The sequence below is a fragment of the Thermobia domestica genome, chromosome 17, assembly GCF_964235325.1.
Source record: "Thermobia domestica chromosome 17, izTheDome1.hap1.1, whole genome shotgun sequence".
NCBI classification, from domain to species: domain Eukaryota; kingdom Metazoa; phylum Arthropoda; class Insecta; order Zygentoma; family Lepismatidae; genus Thermobia; species Thermobia domestica.
In genome coordinates, this window is record NC_137470.1 from 69,491,007 (window position 1) to 69,509,752 (window position 18,746).

Genomic DNA, 18,746 nt, shown 5'->3' on the forward strand with positions numbered 1-18,746 from the left:
TCGTAAAGAAGCCAAACGGATCGATTAGGGCCTGTTTGGACTGTAGATTGCTGAATCGGCACGTACGGTTCCATTCCGTGGCGTTGCCGCCTATCCATCAAATTCTTACATGTATGGGTGGTCACAAATTCTTTAGTGTGTTGGACATTAAGAGTGCCTATCATACGGTATCAATTTCTAAGGATTCTAGGAAGTATACAGCATTCAATATTCCTGGCGTAGGAGCGTATCAATACTCGAAATTACCCATGGGTTACATTCAATCGCCCGCTATATATACAAAAATCATGGCAATGACATTAGCTAACGTTCATCCGGAGGCGGTGTCATTTTACATGGATGATATATTTTTATATGTAAACAATCAGGAGAAAATGGTATCTGTGTTACACTCAGTTTTTCAAAGGTTAAGGAAATATGGTTGAAAGTTATCAGTAGAGAAATGTCACTTCATGGAAGAGAAGGTAATGGCTTTAGGTCACATTGTGAGCGAAGCTGGTTACGAAATCAGTCCTAAAGTGATTCAAGCAATAAAAGCTTGTAAGCCACCTACAAGCGCGAAAGAGTTGAAATCATTTCTTGGTTTGACTAATTATGTGAGGAAGTTTTGTAAAAACTACGCGGAAATGACATCTAATTTCCAACAATTATTAAGAAAAAACCATAAATTTGTGTCGACGGAAGAACACCAACTTAGTTTTGAAAAACTAAAGGAAGCGTTAATGAGTGCACCTTTATTGGCACCTTTCCGTGAAAATCTGGAAACTAGAGTGTATACGGATGCATCTACAAAATCAATAGGGGCTGTACTTATGCAGAAACAATTGAATGGAGAGTGGACACCTATAGCGTATTATAGCAGAGTATTGAGACCAAACGAAACACGAAGACATATAGTGGAACTAGAAATTTTGGCCGTAGTGAGTGCTTTTAAAGCATTTAACTATTATTTGTACAATAAAGAATTTGAGCTATACACTGATTGCAGGTGTATAAAATATCTTCAAACAACGCCAAAATTATCGCCGAAACTGTTACGGTACAGTTTAGAGATGGCACAGTATCAGTACACGCCAGTACATTGTCCAGGAGAGAAAAATCCTAGCGATGTATTATCAAGGAACACGAACATCCAACCAACTGATGAAGATATCGATTTAGATGCGTTACCAGTCAAGACAGAAGACCTTGAAGTCAACATCACGTTCGACGAAGATGTGGATGTAGCTGAGTTGCAACGGAAAGACCCTTTCTTCGGTTCAATAATGAAGGCTATAGAACATCCGGAAGAAGCAGATGAAAAAGCAGAAAAGCAGGCACGCTGGTATGAAATGAAGGACGGAAAACTTTTCAGAACTCAAAAGATGGCTAATGGAAAGAAATTTCTATTATGCATTCCTTTTTCTTTGAGGGAACAAGTTTTCAAAAACTTGCATTGTTCGATATACGGAGGAGGACATTATTCCTACACGAAGTGCTATAATCGAGCATTGAAATCCATCTATTTCCCAAACATGAAAAGATTTTTCCAAGAGAAGGTCAGCCAGTGCATCAGTTGCCAAATTCAGAAACGTAAAGCTGGTAGGACACCACTGCATCCGCAAACATACCCGAGTTATATGCCATTCCAGCATGTAACTATGGATGAGATTGGGCCGTTTAAAAGATCGAAAAATCACAGGAATAAATATGTTATTGTATTCGTTGACAGTGCTACTCGATACGTAATTGCAAGAGCAGTTCCTGCTATAACTTCTGAAATTATAGCAGAAGCAATTTTTGAAGAATTAATTACAAAACATGGGATTCCTGAAATTCTAGCGATGGACCGGCATAGCACACACCGGAGCCGAGTGATGGAAGAGATGGCTGAACGGTTTGGTATGCGGTTAAATTTTGCCAATACAGATGCCCACTATAATATTGGAACATCGGAGAGAGCTATCGGGTCTATTCAACAAATTATGAAGCACTATATAGACCGTGAGTTTACAAACTGGGACGAGATCTTACCTTCAATTGTGTTTACCATGAATACACAGATTCATGACGGGACAAAACACTCGCCATACTATTTGCTTACAGGGCGTGAACCCAGAACGTTCTTGGAACAGGATCTGGACATACCTTGTGAGTATGTAGAAAACGATGAGCGAATACGAAATGTAAAGGAAGCGAGGAAGGTCGCGTATCAGAATTTGCAGAAGCGGTTCAAATTCCAAAAGAAACAAATTGAGAAGAAGTTCTCTCAACCAAACTTCGACGTGGGACAAAAAGTTTGGATTCGTGAAATGCCAAGACCAGGCATTCCAGCTTGTTTTGGAAAACGATATAACATTCGAGGAGTAATAGTGCAAAAGTTGAATAATAACTCATATAAAGTGAGATATGAGACTAAGAAAGGACAAGAGAAGACGGATTCAGTTGACATAAGACGTTTGAAACCATTTGTAAGTGCAAATGAGGAAGATTCGGATAGACCAGAGGAAGAGTCGGATTTAGACAGTGATGTCTAATGAAAAAAAAAACAACGCGTGGGAAAAACCAAAAAGTTTTTCAAAAGGACTACATCACGGAAAAAAAAAGAGTTTTGCAACTACGAAAACACGAATAAGTTTTAATAGACAAGTTTAATATTTTTTTTAGGTATCTGTAAACAACATGTTTTTGTCAGTGAAACAGCGAGTTGGACCGCTGTTTATCAACAAAAGTCCGTGTCCCGAAATCAAAGTAAATGTTGATTTCCATCTAAAAATCCCTTAACTGGTAAAAGTATATTGTTTACAGAGCATAAAGTGACTAGGAAATTAGAGATTTTTTTTTAAATTAGAGAGATATCTAGTAAATATATTTAATTTGTTAAAATAATCTAAGGTACACATACAAAGTAAACTAAATAAATGAAAACATAAGTATTAAATAAATAAGAGATATAGAAATAATTAAAATAAATAAGTAAATTCAGAATAGTAATTCTAAGTTTTAATTGTTACAGTTATCATCATGTTCAAGATTGTCGTTTGTCTAGTACTATTGATTAGTATTGGGGTAGCTGAAGAAGAACATCAACAAATAACGTTATCAGATATTGGACTAGCATTGACACAGAATGCTTATGCTGTTCATGCGACGAACATGGTGTTTACGACCGTTAAAATGCATTTAAATTTTCAAGAATCAGTGCCAGTACACGACAAATGTACTGACGCATACGAGATTTTAAATGATTATGCAGTAAAAGAGAGAGAGTTTAGACAGAATATAGTAAATTTATTGCCATGCCATTTTGTATATGAAAATGGTAGAACGAGATGTAATAACAATCACAGGAATAAAAGATTTATATTTTCGTGGTTACTGGGATTGTCGTCCATTGGTTTATCGACGTATAATTTAATCCATAATAAACAATTATCTCAGTCTATTGATAAGTTAAATAAACATGAGAATGTATTAACTAATGAAATTAAAAATCTAAAAGAATCATTTAATAATGAGATAACAGTAGTCCACGGGATAGTCGTAAAAGTACAACAGGTGTTGCAAGATTTTAAAAATAAAATTCAGGAGCTATACTGTTATTTGCATCAATCCCAACGCAAGATAATGGCAAACTTGTTTGTTCATCTTGTACAGGAGAGAGTAAATAAAATAGTAAATAGCATTTTAAATAATGAGTTAACATATCATATATTATCTAATGCTGATGTTAAAAAGTTAATTAATTTTCATGATGTTTTGAAAAATACTATTTATAGGTCAGACATTGGAATGTTTTACCAAATGTCTAGCGTATATTTAGTAAAATACCATTACGAAGAAAATAATGTTGATTTAATAATAAAGACTCCGATAATATATGATACTAGTATTTCAATAATGTATGACGTAACATCAATGGGCTACTTAATAAATAATACAAGAATATTTTATGAATTACCGGAAGCAGTCTATTTGGCTGAAGGTAAATTTCACTCATTGGATAAAAGTAAATGCGAATTTAAAAGTTTTCTATATTTTTGTGAAAGCATAACTATGGATCGTGAATCGAAATGTTTGAACAATATCGTTTTGAATAATTCTCTAGAAGGATGCCAGCAGAATTCTGAAAAATTTTTGGGGAATGTGATATTCAGATATACACACGCTGGTGTGATGTATTCTTCTATTGAAGAAGCGTACATGACAAAAGTGGGTGTACATCAAGAAATTACTTCAACAAAACTTGATCAAACTAGAACTAAATCAAATTTCATAAACTATGATAAATTTGATAACATAATAATTGGAGAGCTGGTCATTCCATCTAAACGGATAATTCAGATTCAGAATAAACATATTAAATTGATCGGTAATTGGACTGAGAGACAAATAAATTTCACCTTGCATACGCAAGAGCTAAATAGTTTAACTGAGAAATTGTTAAAATTGAAAGTCGATACTTCGATCCCAGAACTACATTTAAAAACAGACTATATCATGTATGTAATTTTTGGAGTAATAATATCATTAATTTTGACAACAATATTGTTATTAGTACTGTATTGTAAGCTTTATAGAGCAATACGGAAGTATAAAATTCAAAATCAGGAATCATAATAATAATAATAATAATAATAATAATAATAATAATAATAATAATCATAATAATAATAATCATCAAAAAGTAATAATAAAGTAAGTGTAGTATGTAAATCAATATCGTATGTGCCTTGGGTTATAAAAAAAAGTTTTACATTTTTGGATATGAAGAAGAATGGAGTTTATTTGAAAAAAAAATCTAAGTTGCAATAAAACCTGAAAAGGAACATTGGATTAACATTTAAAACAATTGGTAATATGTAGACATACTTACCTACAGCATGAAGTAGTCGTGAGTTGAAAAGCCTTTGGTTATGTCATCCTAGATAAAACTAGGATTGGTCTAGTTGAGTCGGTGACACGATTAAATCGTTGAATAAAAAAAATGGTTACGTAGTACTAATACGGCAAAACTCTTTGTTTTGGTAGAAAAGAAGCAATAGAAAATAAGCATAGATAATAGATCATCATAGGTAAGCATAGATAAAAGCATGTAAATAGATAATAGCTAAGTTAAATAACATCAGAATATTAGTGAAATCATTAGCTTCAAGCTAGAGAAAACAAAAGCGAAAAGAAGAAAAATAGAAAAAGTTGTCTATTAGTAAAGCTAGATAAATAGACAAATCATAGATAAAGTAGATGCTAGTGTTATAAACTAGTTCAAGTAAGCTTACAAATCTACAATAAGAAGTCGTTAAAAGTACAAAAAAGTACGAAAAGTGTAAAAAGTCGTTAAAAAGAAGTAAATAGTTTCAATAGAAAAGTAGGAAAATCATAGATAAGAGATGAGAAATAGTTGGAAATAGAACACAATCATAATGCATCATATCAATAATCATCATCAACTTGTATGTAAACACATTATTTTTATCAAAATTCATTTTCTAAATTCACGTTTTTTTTAATGAGAGAAGAATTATTGATTTATTATTATTATCGAATGATCAATTGGCGTATGGATTATTTGTATAATAAGAAGTTATTGTATTCAGTTTATGAATATCTTTGATATTCATGAGGATACAGTACTCTGTTTGGTAGTTTTCTGTTTTCTAAAACATACTACTTGCGGTGTGCCGACGGAAGCCTGTTGCTTGCAGCTCGTGTGGACGAGAGTGAATTCGTTGCTAGGGGGCGTGACTTACGAGAAGATGGCCGCCGTCTTAGTAACGAAACCACTCCCACTGTGGATGAGTGTCGCTCAGTTAGATTGTTTTTGATGCTTTATGAATGATTTCTAAGTACAGAGAGTGTTGGAATGTTAAAATAAGATAGATTGAACATCAATAAAGATAATTGCACCTACAAATAACGTTAAAACTAGTAATAAAGTGTATTTAAGAGCTGAAATATGCACGAAAATGTAGGATTTTACGACTTTAAAAAAAAAGACAATAACAGCGTCAAACGAGTGAAAATGTAACAAGGATAGCATTTTTGTATCCGAATAGGTTACATAACGATTAGAACACTACTCATTATTTAGAATATGCATCGATTATGCATGTTATAGAGAATAATGAACGATTAATGAACATTAATATTAGGCCTATGCTGAAAGTATGAATATATTGTTCAGAAGAGAGTCATAGACCGCGATATAGTTATATTAGTTTTTAAGAAAAATAAGAACGCGATTTCATACTTAGTTATCTATATTTACAGGTATTATGGAAAAGAAGTTTACCGTACTTGCTATTGCTTTAACGTCTTTAACAGTCTTAGTACTAGCAACATTTATAATTATTATTTATTTAATTATTAAATTACGTAGATTTAGTAGAAAGAAAAAACAGGAAGGAAGAGTAGAGAATAAAAAGGTGTATGACGATATTAGTAATGTAGAAAACTGTGGATTATTTCCAATCTATGCAGAAATAAATAAAAACCACACTAAAAAGCACACTATTTGCACAACACAAAATGCAGATCACTATCTCAAGCAAAAAGAGGAACCACAAGGTAACTTGAACATTGTTGGTATGCACTGCACCAAAACCAAAGAGGGATGTATCACAAATCACGAATTATCCGGTTTTGAAGCGGAAAAAACGGATAAACATTTTGTCACAAACTTGAAACACGAAAAACTGTACATTCGTCCATGCGACGTAGTGGTCCTGTGAACATTTTGCCGAAATTTTCACGAAAAGTGCGGAGCACGTATTCAAAGTTAACTTTATCCATCGAAGCAACGCGGCAAACAGGATAAGACGTGGAAGTTTTTTCAAGATCAGTGTCAAAAACGTTGCTGACATAACATTTTGCGGAAGGAAGTGCATCAAGAGTTGCTAACTCTATAGATAGCAAACTTACCATAAGTGAAGTGAATAATATTTTTAAATTTTATTTTTGTGTTCTAAAATCAGGCAACGACAAGAGACGTTGTTGATTAGTGTATTAGTGGTTTATATCAACATATCTAGTGTATAATGAAGTGCATTATATTTATGGAAAGCATCAGTTATATGGTCACTGATATTAGTGGAAACTATGCGGAGACAATAAACACTGAGTTGAACTTTGCGACTGACTTCAGTGGAAACTTTCCAAGAACGAGAGCGAGAAAATATATGTATGTGCAGTTCCGAGCACAGGAAATGCAACACAACTTCAAGTAGTTATATATGTAGCTCAATAGATGGCAGGAGCTCATATTTTTATGAGGACTCTTGAAAAGTGTTTTTTTTTTAAAAAAAGGAAACCAAGGATTGTAAATAAATAATGTTTTTATGATTTCCTTTAAATGTGAAAAATAAATATAAAGATATATACAGGGTGATGGTTGAATATATATGATTATTTTATGTAATATATGTAATTATTTTTCGATCAATTTCAGGGAAGAAATTGAGTCGAGAACGGAGTTCTCTCATTTTGAAGGAGGGGCATGTTGAGGCATGTCATTGATTTTATTCAGAAAGATATTATTTTGGTAAAGGAAGTATATTTAATAAATTGAATGTTAAGAAACTAAATGTTATCACGTAACGTAAACACGTGTGTGTGTTTATGTGTTGACATCAATGTTGTGTGTATGTAATGAATGTTATACGGCTAGACGCTTGGTCGTCAGTTCGTAAGATATTGTAATTTGTATTTGTAATGTTTTTGAATTGTCATCAGATTGTCACATTGTAACATTGACACACTTTGACTGTGATATAATCGTTGAGTTCGCAGAAATTTGTAAGTCTGAGAATTTGATCACGATGTAATTCGGGTGAAACCAACGTTTTACCAATAGCTGAGATATACAGAATGTCGACGACAATGAATTCCAGGATGTCTGGAATCTTCGTATAAAACCTTATAGTTTTTAGAGATTGGGATCAGTCTCAGAGGACCAGTATCAGAGCATTTGTCTCAGAGTTCAGTCTAAGAGATCATCGTACATCGAGTATTCACTTAGTTACTCATGTCACAGTAGTTACTTCTCTGTGATTCTAAGTCCAGTATTAGATCAGGAGATCTAATAGTTCAGCAGACCATTATAGTGGATAATGGTACACAATAGTCGACCATTCTAGACTATTGGCAGCAATATAGAGATCGTCCAGAACATCGACAGCAGTTCCAGTCATCAGTTGTATAAAGGTACGTGTATCTCAGCTATGTTCGAGTTCATCGTGGTTAACTTCCTAGCTGCTTAAAGATATGTGATCTTGCGTTTATATTCAGTCGACGATCAATCACAATAATACACAAGCTTTAATGAAAATACAAAGTTTTAAATCAAAGTTAATTAATGTGGTTTCTTTCCGTCATCCTGTACCTACTCATTCTAGATGGTGAGTAGCAGCGATCTTCGACCGTCATTTAACATTTCATCCCCATGCTATATAGGCACGACGGTGGAAGGTTGTTAATATATATATATATATATATATATATATATATAATCCAAAATTAATTAATTCCATACTGTTAAATTCACTGTGATTTACTCGATGGAATAATTCTAAAGCATGATGATTATAGCAAAAACAATCCTGTATTATTGCTCGTTTTAAACCAAATTCCGAATTTAAACATCATATTATTTACAACCATCCTTATCAATCATTCCTTGATATTAGTCATGATACCTTCAATTTTTTTTAGTAAGGATATGGATGAAATTGATAATTAATTTATTTCAGAAAATGTATTATTACTTTACTTTTATTGCATTATTACTCTTTCTTAATTGATATAAATGGAAGTAAGCAACATATACAATCCTACAAATATGAAATGTTTCCAACAGCTCCAGAATCATCGTATTATTTTAAGTTCACAAAACAGAAAAATTGATTTTGAAAAAGAGAAAGAGGTGTTTTAAATCACCGTCATCATATGTTAACGTCATTGTTAACGTCATATGTTAACATCACCGTCATCAAAACGTATGTTAGAATGAAATGTGAAATTACAGGTGATGTTGGTGGAACATTATATAGAAAATTAAACACAAGACTTGTTGGAAATTACTATCAATATTTGTTTTACAGAATTGATATTTATGTGCATGGAACACTTATACATACTACTGAAGTTTATCAGCATTCACTGAAAAAAAGAAATGTGTGTGGCATACGCAAAGACGTAGGTTACATGTGTAAATCCTTGTAGTTTTTGGACTTAACGTACAGCAGACGTATAACTGAAAAAGTATATTTGATATGTACTTTCCGTACTAGTCTTCGAAGAAAATGTACTTTCCGTACTAACGATAGAACTGTATATAGGCGGTCAGGATCTCACATACAGATGGGCGTATGTAACACATAGCTGACATATGTAATATACGGAAAACTGTTAGATGTCAGAGATCCTGTAACGGCATGATGTAACATCTAAGGGCAGTGCGTATGTAGCGTATTGATAACGTGTGCTCCGTATAGATTTCCTTAGTAAACTTAAAGATTCCGTATATTCTTACAATATACTGATGTCCGGGTAACGAATTTTTTTCAGTATAAGCTACTGGTGGTTTAAAATTTATATAGGGGGATCCTTTTAAAACAATCAGGATTTATGCACGTTCAAGATACATTAAATGGTAAAGACCATATAGTTAACGTTTCATTAAAATATTTATGTGAATTTTAAGTTATTAAGCAAATTTCTCATGAAGAGCTGGATTAAAAATTTCATTTATTAGAAGTACATCAAATGATGATATTTTTACATAGATCTATGGAATATAGCAAATAATGCAACTACATTGGGATAAAAGGGAAAATTTGAGATCAAAAATATAGAAATTAGAGTAAACATGATATTTTTCACAGAATAAGTAAATGCTGAACCTGATGTAGTCAATTCAGAAATGTAGTCAGAATATTTCCATCAAGCAAGGTTTTCAGTTGATAATCACCCTTATACGTGGGTTTATTTTCTTGAAACAGGCATGTGTTTTCAGTGGCATAGCATTGCTGTTTAAGAACGTAGATGAATTTTAAGATGCCAGATTATTGTGGAAGAATAACTGTTTAATCTGGTATAAATTTTGTTAGCATCTAACCCATAGGAAGGTGGAAGTAATCGAATTTCGGTAAAATATTGTGAAAATTGTATATTTTCAATTGTGCAATTCCTCCAACCTTTGCAATACCTTAGGAACCGGCAACAAAATTATAATTAGATAGCTTATGGAACACACATGAAATATAGGTATTCAATTTCACGAATATGTTCCTGCTGTACAGTAAAAATGTGTAAACTGATGACGAATTATATTATTATTATTATTATTTATTATTATTATTATTATTATTATTATTATTATTTATTACTTGTAAGTTTGAAATTTGTAAGTGTAGATCAAAAAGAGACGAGTTTAGCAGATAGCCTGTGTTGATCACTAACTGAGCCCGTTAGGTTTTATTTCGGTGTAAGTGGAGTGTCTTTTGTTCTTGTGTTTAAAAAAATGCATAATGCTAAGAAAGTGTTTGAATCATCTGAACAATTTCTACTACATTTGTGATGAACTAACCTTTAAATCTCTGAGGCGAAATTTTACCCCACTTCTAAAAAGTGTTACGAGCTTTGCTTTGGCTGTAAATCTAGTGAGTGTGTGGCTTCTCACAGGATGGAAAAATGACATACACATATATCTTTCGCAATTCTCATTATCTGGAGGGAACAAAAAGACCATTACTGTGATTGTTACTTTTGTTTAACAAACATAAAAGGAATTACATACAAAGTACACATACTGTTACATATCCAAATCAGCCATATGCAATATGGACTGTATTACAAAGTGATGATCAATGGTAAAGCGTTTACTTCTGGTGCATGGCGTCCCTGTTTCGATCCCAGCACGCGCCAAGTGGACTTTGTGGTACACAAACACCGCGTGCATGAGCTTTTGAGGAGTTCTTCCATTTTCTCTCACTGTCTTCATTCCACCATTTCATTCATCTCTAACCATCACAATCTCCTTTAGCCTACACTGTACAACTGTGGGACGTAAACCTTAACGGTTTCATTTTCATTTACATACTGACGAGTATCCTCTGTCAAAGTCTCCAGATATCGTGAACATAGTTCATGACTGACCCCGACACAGTGCATACTGTGGAAAAACGGCAAAATACAATTGATCCTACATTATACACTTCTTTATCAGAATCTTACGTAGGATCAATCCATCTGAATTGGTCCAAAGATGGTGAAAGTTGTTGCTCGACCATCTCCGAAAATGAGAGAAAGGTGAGTGTGATGAACCTTGTATATGAGAAGGTCAACAACACCAGTCACGTTTGCGTATGTACAAGTGTTCCTGAATGGCGGGCATCTTTTGTTGGTGGTGGTGTTTCATTTTATGTATTTACAAGAGTATTCGAAAACTACAGTTGCTCAGGACGTACTAATCAGACGAACACGAAACAAAAACAAATGTTTACAGGAGACATTGAGGTACACGGAGAATATATATTCTTGCTCCAAAACAAATATGCAGAGTTGCAAACCAATACATGAAATCACTAGAAAGAGTAAAGAAAATTGCTCTTTTCAAGGGACTGTATGTTGGAATCGCATGAAATGGGGGTTCATAGGTTTTATGCTGAATATCATTGCATGTAAACATCTGCAGAAATATCCACAGCTATGATACTACTGGTGCCGTAGATTTATGGGGCTCCGAAATTGGGAACTTGTAATTTTGCTGGCATTTTTGAAGCGTAATATTTCAGGAGGGCAAAGTGCTAAAAATCGGTGCTTAGAACACAAAGTAATTCTGTATGTGAATAAACGATTGCAAACAAAAAAAGGACTGATATTACATGAAGAAAAATGTGGGGACATGGTAAAAATGCGAAGAAAGCACGTATGCGACGGTGCTCGTAGCCCAACAAAAAAAACAAATGTTTGCATATATTTCAACCTAGACCTCGGATGGTTCAGCATGTTTCAGCAATTAGTTCTGCCTACTTTTGTTTTCAGTTGTTCAAAAGCTTGCGAGTAGCATGTGTTCCCTCTTTCCAGCTTCACGTCATTGCCACGTCTATATGGGATAGGGGGTTAGCTCCACCCTTGCACCTACGACACCCATCGTCGAACTGGACCGCGGTATTAAGGCAAACAATGTATCAGCCAAGTGTCATTGAAATCCAATCCCAGTTACGGAAGTTAATGGGTTCACAAGGTTGCGTTACCTATCATTGATAGATATGTAGATGCGTATATTCCGAGCTCCGGTAGCTCTATTGGTAGAGCATTGGGTTGCATTCAGGAAGTCCAGGTTAAAAATCAAAGGGAAGTGACGAATTTCAGGACTTGAAAAATGTTGCGAAATGCGTGCCACTAATACTGAGGTGCAAGGAGAGCATTGCTTGTATCTATAGTGACTAATGGTGGATTGCAGAAGTTCATATCAGTACAGTGAACAGGGATGTGCATGTAGTGTTTATCATCCACCAGGACCAAGAACATAATTTCAGGAAAAGGACAGTGACACTGCTTCAGTTCCTCTGACGAATGTACTTCGCAGGTTTTCTTCACTGGAACTGACAACAGTCACAGGCCGTTCTCATACCATTTCCGTGCAATTGTGTGAAGAAATATCACGGCTTCTTTCACAGCATCGTTAGGCAGCAATGTGTACAAAGGAAACATTATACGTACCTGATTTTGTACTGGTTTGTTGCTCAGTCAGTAATAACTAACTCTGAATACCGTCGTCACACACGTGCTTTCTTCGCGTTTTTACCACGTCCTCATTTTTTCCTCCGTGTAATATCAGTCTTTTTTTTTTTTTGCAACGGTTTATTCAGAACATACACAACATTCAGAATTACTTTGTGGCCTAAGCAGCAACTTTCAGCAATTTGCCCTCCTGAGATATTACGCCCCAAAAATGTCAGCAAAATTACAAACTCCCAATTTCGGACCCTCTTTAATCTACGGCACAAATAGTATCATAGATGTAGATATTTCTGCAGACTCTATACGAGTAATAGTATTCAGCCCAAGACTTAGAAACTTCGTACTTCCAAAATACAGCCTCTTTAAAAATGTAATTTTTTTGTCCTTTTTCTGGTGATTTCATGTATTGGTTTGCAACCCTCTATATATATTTAGAAGGAAAAGTTTATATTCTACGTGTATCTCAGTGTCTTTTGTAAACATTCGTTTTTGTTTCGTGTTTGTCTGATTAGTACGTCCTGAGCAACTGTAGTTTTCGTACACTCTTGCAAATGCATAAAATGGCACTCCACCGACAACAAAGATGGCCAACATTCAGGAGCACTTGTACATACGACAACGTGAATGGTGCTATTGACCTTCTCATACACGAGATTTACCACACTCCAATTTCTATAATTTTCTGAGGTGGTAGAGCAACCTCCTCTTTACCACTTCGTATGGATTGACTTCTTACTAACTCAAGCAGATCTCAATGATCTCGTTTGAGATTTACAGTTGTCATAACAAGTTGAAGTTTTAGGTTCAAGGCTCAAAGGTCGGAATTTATTACACAAAGATACATGGATATTGTGTTTTGTAATAATGTTATTGCAGTTCTGAAGGCTCTTGGACATGAACACCGGTCACATGAATGGGAATTGTTTATAGACTGCTTGAAAATAGTGTAGTGGCAATGGCGTGCAATCAATGCAGGTGATATGAAAAAGACGTATAAGAATATGAAATCGTCGTTAAATAAACTACAGTACACAAAACAAAACTGAAATATCTGTGGTTGTTTAAAAGTCGTAGCTTTACCGCTTGGCTTGTAGCTTAGATAAAGTAAATTCTTATAAGTTCTCTTGAGGTGTTTCATCTTTACTTTTCTTCCTTTTCTTTTATTTATTCTTTTTCATTTAATAGTTTGTAGAAGTGTTCTTTCCATCTCTCTAATACCTTCTTTTTTTCTCCTATTAGGTTCCGGTATCTTTATAGAATACTGGTCTTGGCTAGAATCTTTTCTTCATTTCAACTGTTCGTCCATGATAGTTTCTGATTTCCTTTTTCTCTATCATTTTCTATCCTTTTCTTCTCATATTCTCTCTTCTTCCTCTTACATATTTTGTTTGCTATTCTTATTTTCTTCATGTATTCGTTAACTGTTTGTCATGTCGTTAACTATTTGTCTCTATATCATTCTATTCCTTGCTTCGTTTCTTTATCCTATAGTTGTGTCATATTCTTCGTCGCGAGATCATTCCGTTTCCTTCCCCCGTATCTAAGATATTTTCTTTCCTCTCCTCCCTTTCCATATCCAGCTTCTCCTCTAACTTTCTCTTGTATTTATCAAGCTATTCTTTATCTTTCATTCCTTCTATATCGCATCTTTCTCCTTTTTTGTTTTCATTGTATTTATTGTTTGTTTGTATGTAGCCCTAATTAGATAATGATCCGTATCCCCACTTACTCTTCTACAGATGTTTACTTTCATCATGTCTGATGAATGTTGTTTATCTGGTATAGTGTGGTCTGTTTTGCTCTTTGTGTTTCCATCTGGAGAAATCCGTGTTTCTTTCTGTATATTCTTCCTAGGTTTCCAAATATTTTTTATGGTTATGTTCCTGTAACTGGCAAAGTCTATTAATCTCAGTCCATTATGATTGCTGTTATCGTGTAGACTTTTCTTTCCTATCGTACTTCTGTAGATCTTTTCTTTCCCTACCTGTGCATTTAGGTCACCTAATATTATGTTAACACCATGCCTTTACACTTTGCTTATTTCTTCTTCTAATTTAGTGTAAAAATATTGTTTTTCGTCCGTATTGCCTCTTCTGTTGGCGCATAGGGGAGAGGGGAAACATTGGTACGATTTTTACTTACCCGAGATTTTAGAAGATATCGTCAGTTTGAGAAACATAATTTTTTCCCACTGAAACTGTGATTCTTTAGCTACATTTACATTGAGCAATATTGTTTCTACTGATGTCCTACCTGGAGTAAATTACATTTTACGAAAGGTCTACAATCTGTACCAATCTTCTCCATGTGGGGGCAGATTGGTACTGGCTTCTTGTTCTTGAACACGGCTCAACTGCAGATAGTACACAGTTGTATTAATGCTCTGACAAGCTGGTAGCAGTCCCGATGCACAATGCCACAAGCATTCCACCAAACACAGAGGAGGACCTTCTTTTGGTGCAGTGCTGGTTTCGGCTGTTTTGAAACCGGTTTATGGAATGCTAACCAATTATGACGGCGCCGCGGAGCTTCGTACAGGACCCGCTTCTCATAATATGGCAACACCCTGTCCAGAAATGACTCCTTCCTCAGACAAGACACCAAAGAAATGGGTATCTGCTCTCGTTGCCTTCTGGCCCGGATACAATCATGTGAAACCCATCGACCCAACTTGTAGTGCTTCCCAAGTTGATGGAGATGCTCCCGAACGGTTCACTCACATTGAATTGTAGTCTCAGTTCCTTACAAAACTTCATTTTGTACATGTGTTGGTCTTCCGACACGTGGTGCGTCTTCCAATGTTTCGTCACTGACTTTAAAGTTGTTAAACCGCCGCTGCACTGTCTGCGTAGTCACGACACCTCAACAAAAGCCTAGCATATCTTTCCCCTTGCTACAGCTGCGTTTGACCCCAGTTTGAACTTGCACACCATACTCACCCTTAGAGCTCTCTGTGGAGATCCCATTTTCACTCTGTCATTATGCAAGTTCACTGTGTAACTGAACTGCCACTATCAGGTAGTATGTTGTTATATCCACACCAACAACTGACCTTCGCCTTATCTCCATTCGCATTCAACTCACGGGGTGAGGGCCAATTGAACACAGACCTCCACAAAAAGCGACAGAACTTTCTTGGTTACCTTTATAATATTAAAGTTTCAAGAACTTCGCCTAATAACTTTCAAATAGGTTACTGAAATTCAAGCGAGAGACCCGGATTCGATTCCTGGCGGGAGCTCAAGTGGTTCGGAGTCCACGTTAATCAGTAGGTCCACGTCTCATATAGCCTCGCTGCTGAACGGGACGTTAAACTCAAAATCAACTCAACTGAAATTCGAATAAATATGACGCTTACTATACGCTGGCTTTTAGCGTCCATGTAAAATATATATTTGAGGTTGATTTTGTTAAACGTTCCTATTAAAATCACTCGCATGTTATGACCTGGGGGGGGGGGCGAAGAATCTTCACATTTTTGCTATCATGCTCCTAAATGGTTAAACAATATTCCGTTCGAAAGTTTTTGTATATCGGCTATACCTATACTTCCGGAAGGTCGGAAATATAATAATAGGAAAGTTTACCATATTATTTTGGTTAATTTATTTTTATTTTTTTTTAATGTTTTGATTATGGAATCAAGCTATCACACAAGAGATAGTCTATATTATTAGTAACTTTTTCTTCTTGATGTTAATCACAATGAAAACTGTGATACATGGGAAATGCACAAAGAGTAGTCTACCCTTATAGTTACAAATGGAAGCGGTAGATTGGTACAGAGCAGTGGGGTCATATTGGTCCGTACCAATCCACCCCACATGCATGTGTACTAATGTGCCCCAACCGAACTTCAGGATCATTAATTCCTATAACTAAAAAATTACTCCACGCAGGGCAATTGAACATAAATGAAATTATTTTATAAAGAATTACACTTTCACGCAACATACACAAGGTATCAAAAATCCAGTGCTTATTACAAATATAAGCTTACAAAGACATAGATGAAAACTTACTTTTGCTTTAAGAAATCAAGGTTTTTTTTTTATACAGTGAAAAGAACGTTGTGACCGTCCATCAACTGTGCCTCACGACGTTCGTTTGTCATCAATGTTGTCAACACCAAACTGTTGTCCATTTACCTTTTCACAGTGGAAAAATATCTATCTTGTACCTATGTGCCCCGTGTACCAATGTCCCCTCTCACCCCTACACACTGAATATTGTGAAATTGAAAAAAAAAAACACTTATTCCACACATCCTTTCGTTGATAGATGAGAATTTCCATTACTTGTTACTGTAGCAATTTTTGCAACAACAACTCTATGTCTTTAGTGTTCGTGCTTCCACCACTGTACATCACTATATGGTTTCCTATTCTAATTGTTCTATTTCCTTGCCATCGTACTTCCAGTAATGCAGTAATGTTCACTCTGTATTTGTGCAGCTTTTCTCTTATTATTTTTAGTTAACCTGGTTTGGTTAAGATTTTAATGTTCCATGCGGCTAATATTATATCACTTTTCCCTCTCATTATCCTCTTCCTTTGTCGTTCTGATTCTAAATTTCCAATCCAATTCCGAGGGTATCCGCAATGACCTCCTTTTTACGAGATAAGGTTGTAAGCCTTACTCTCAATGCCTCACCCGGAGGACCAGGATTTTCTGTCAGGGTTTCCTCTCTTATCCACATTGTCCGCGATTGTTCGTCAAGTTATTCTCAGCTAACCCTCAAATCTGAGGGTCTTTCCGCTATCCGAAACCCGTGGACACGCCTGGTCGCATTCGCCATGTGTGGACTTTTTGGTTTCGGGATAACCTAACACATAGTAATACATATTGATTAAGGGTATTTTGGGCACTTTTTTACCCATAGAAAAGGAATGAACAGAGTCAAATAAATTTACAGCAATACACATTCGAGTCCTAAAGAACATTTACCAATATTTCCTTTTGGCAATTAGAGAATTTAAAGATGGGCAAATGCCCCAAAATTTAAGACGGATGTGTCAATGTGCCTATGTCTTATGAAAGAAAATAAACATCTGTGCACATCCGTAAAAAATAATGTAAGTAAGCCGCATCAAAGAGGATAAATTAGGTCAAAAGCATTCCAAATTTTAATATTTGTCAATTCTTTCTTCATAAAGGAGAACAACCATGGTCCCATACTACCATGCCAAACTATGTAGTTTGTATTGATTTCCTTTATTTAAGTGGGTAGTCCTATGCACTCGTCACGAAATTAGCGGGTGGATAAGATGCCTTTACCAAAATTTAGAGGAGGCCGTCTTAAAATATATCATACTACATATAGCGCTCACGTGACGTCCCTCAGCCAATCAGACTCGAGTTCTATTAAGTCAGGCATTTACTACTTGTAATGCATGAATTAAGGTCGTAATAACAGGCGAACGTTTGGCCTCTCCGCGTTGTGTAATCACGAATACTATCGGTCTCGGGTTCGATTTCCGGTGGGGACATTCCGTCGAAAAAATATAAACGTTTTTCCAGTTCAGCCATCTTGAGTTGGGTTTACTGGGTTTTTCCTTATTCACACCACGCAAATGCCGGGATAGTACCTAACATAATGGTCGTAGACCGCTTCCTTCCTTCTCCATTTCTTTCTTCCTCCCCAAATCCCTGGGTAGTGTTATCGCCGAGGGACGTCATCTGTCATACTTTACGGGCTAACATGGCCGTAGCAGATGAAAGTCCAGAATCTAATCCGTAGTCCTAATCCTGAGAAAAGCGTTACATTTATAGTACGAAATAAATGAAAATCATTCAAACCACTTTATAATTTTGAGAATGCATAAATATTCTTTTCCAGTCAGCTAAGCAAAATATTTCTTGTAACTAAGCTAACTGTCACTTGCAGTAACATTATAAGCATTTTTGGAACAGGTACCGGTACTTGAACATTTCTGAAACAGTTATTTGAATATATAAAATTCGAAATTTCTACCAAAAAAAATTGAAATTAACCATCAAATTTGCTTATATTTCAAAGAGAG

The 18,746-nt window shown here is 35.2% G+C and overlaps 1 protein-coding gene across 1 annotated transcript in view; it reads right to left on the reverse strand.

The window, feature by feature from the left end:
• Positions 1-18,746, reverse strand: part of MnM (myomesin and myosin binding protein) — a 227,392-nt gene that overhangs the window by 49,943 nt on the left and 158,703 nt on the right. The window lies entirely within an intron of this gene.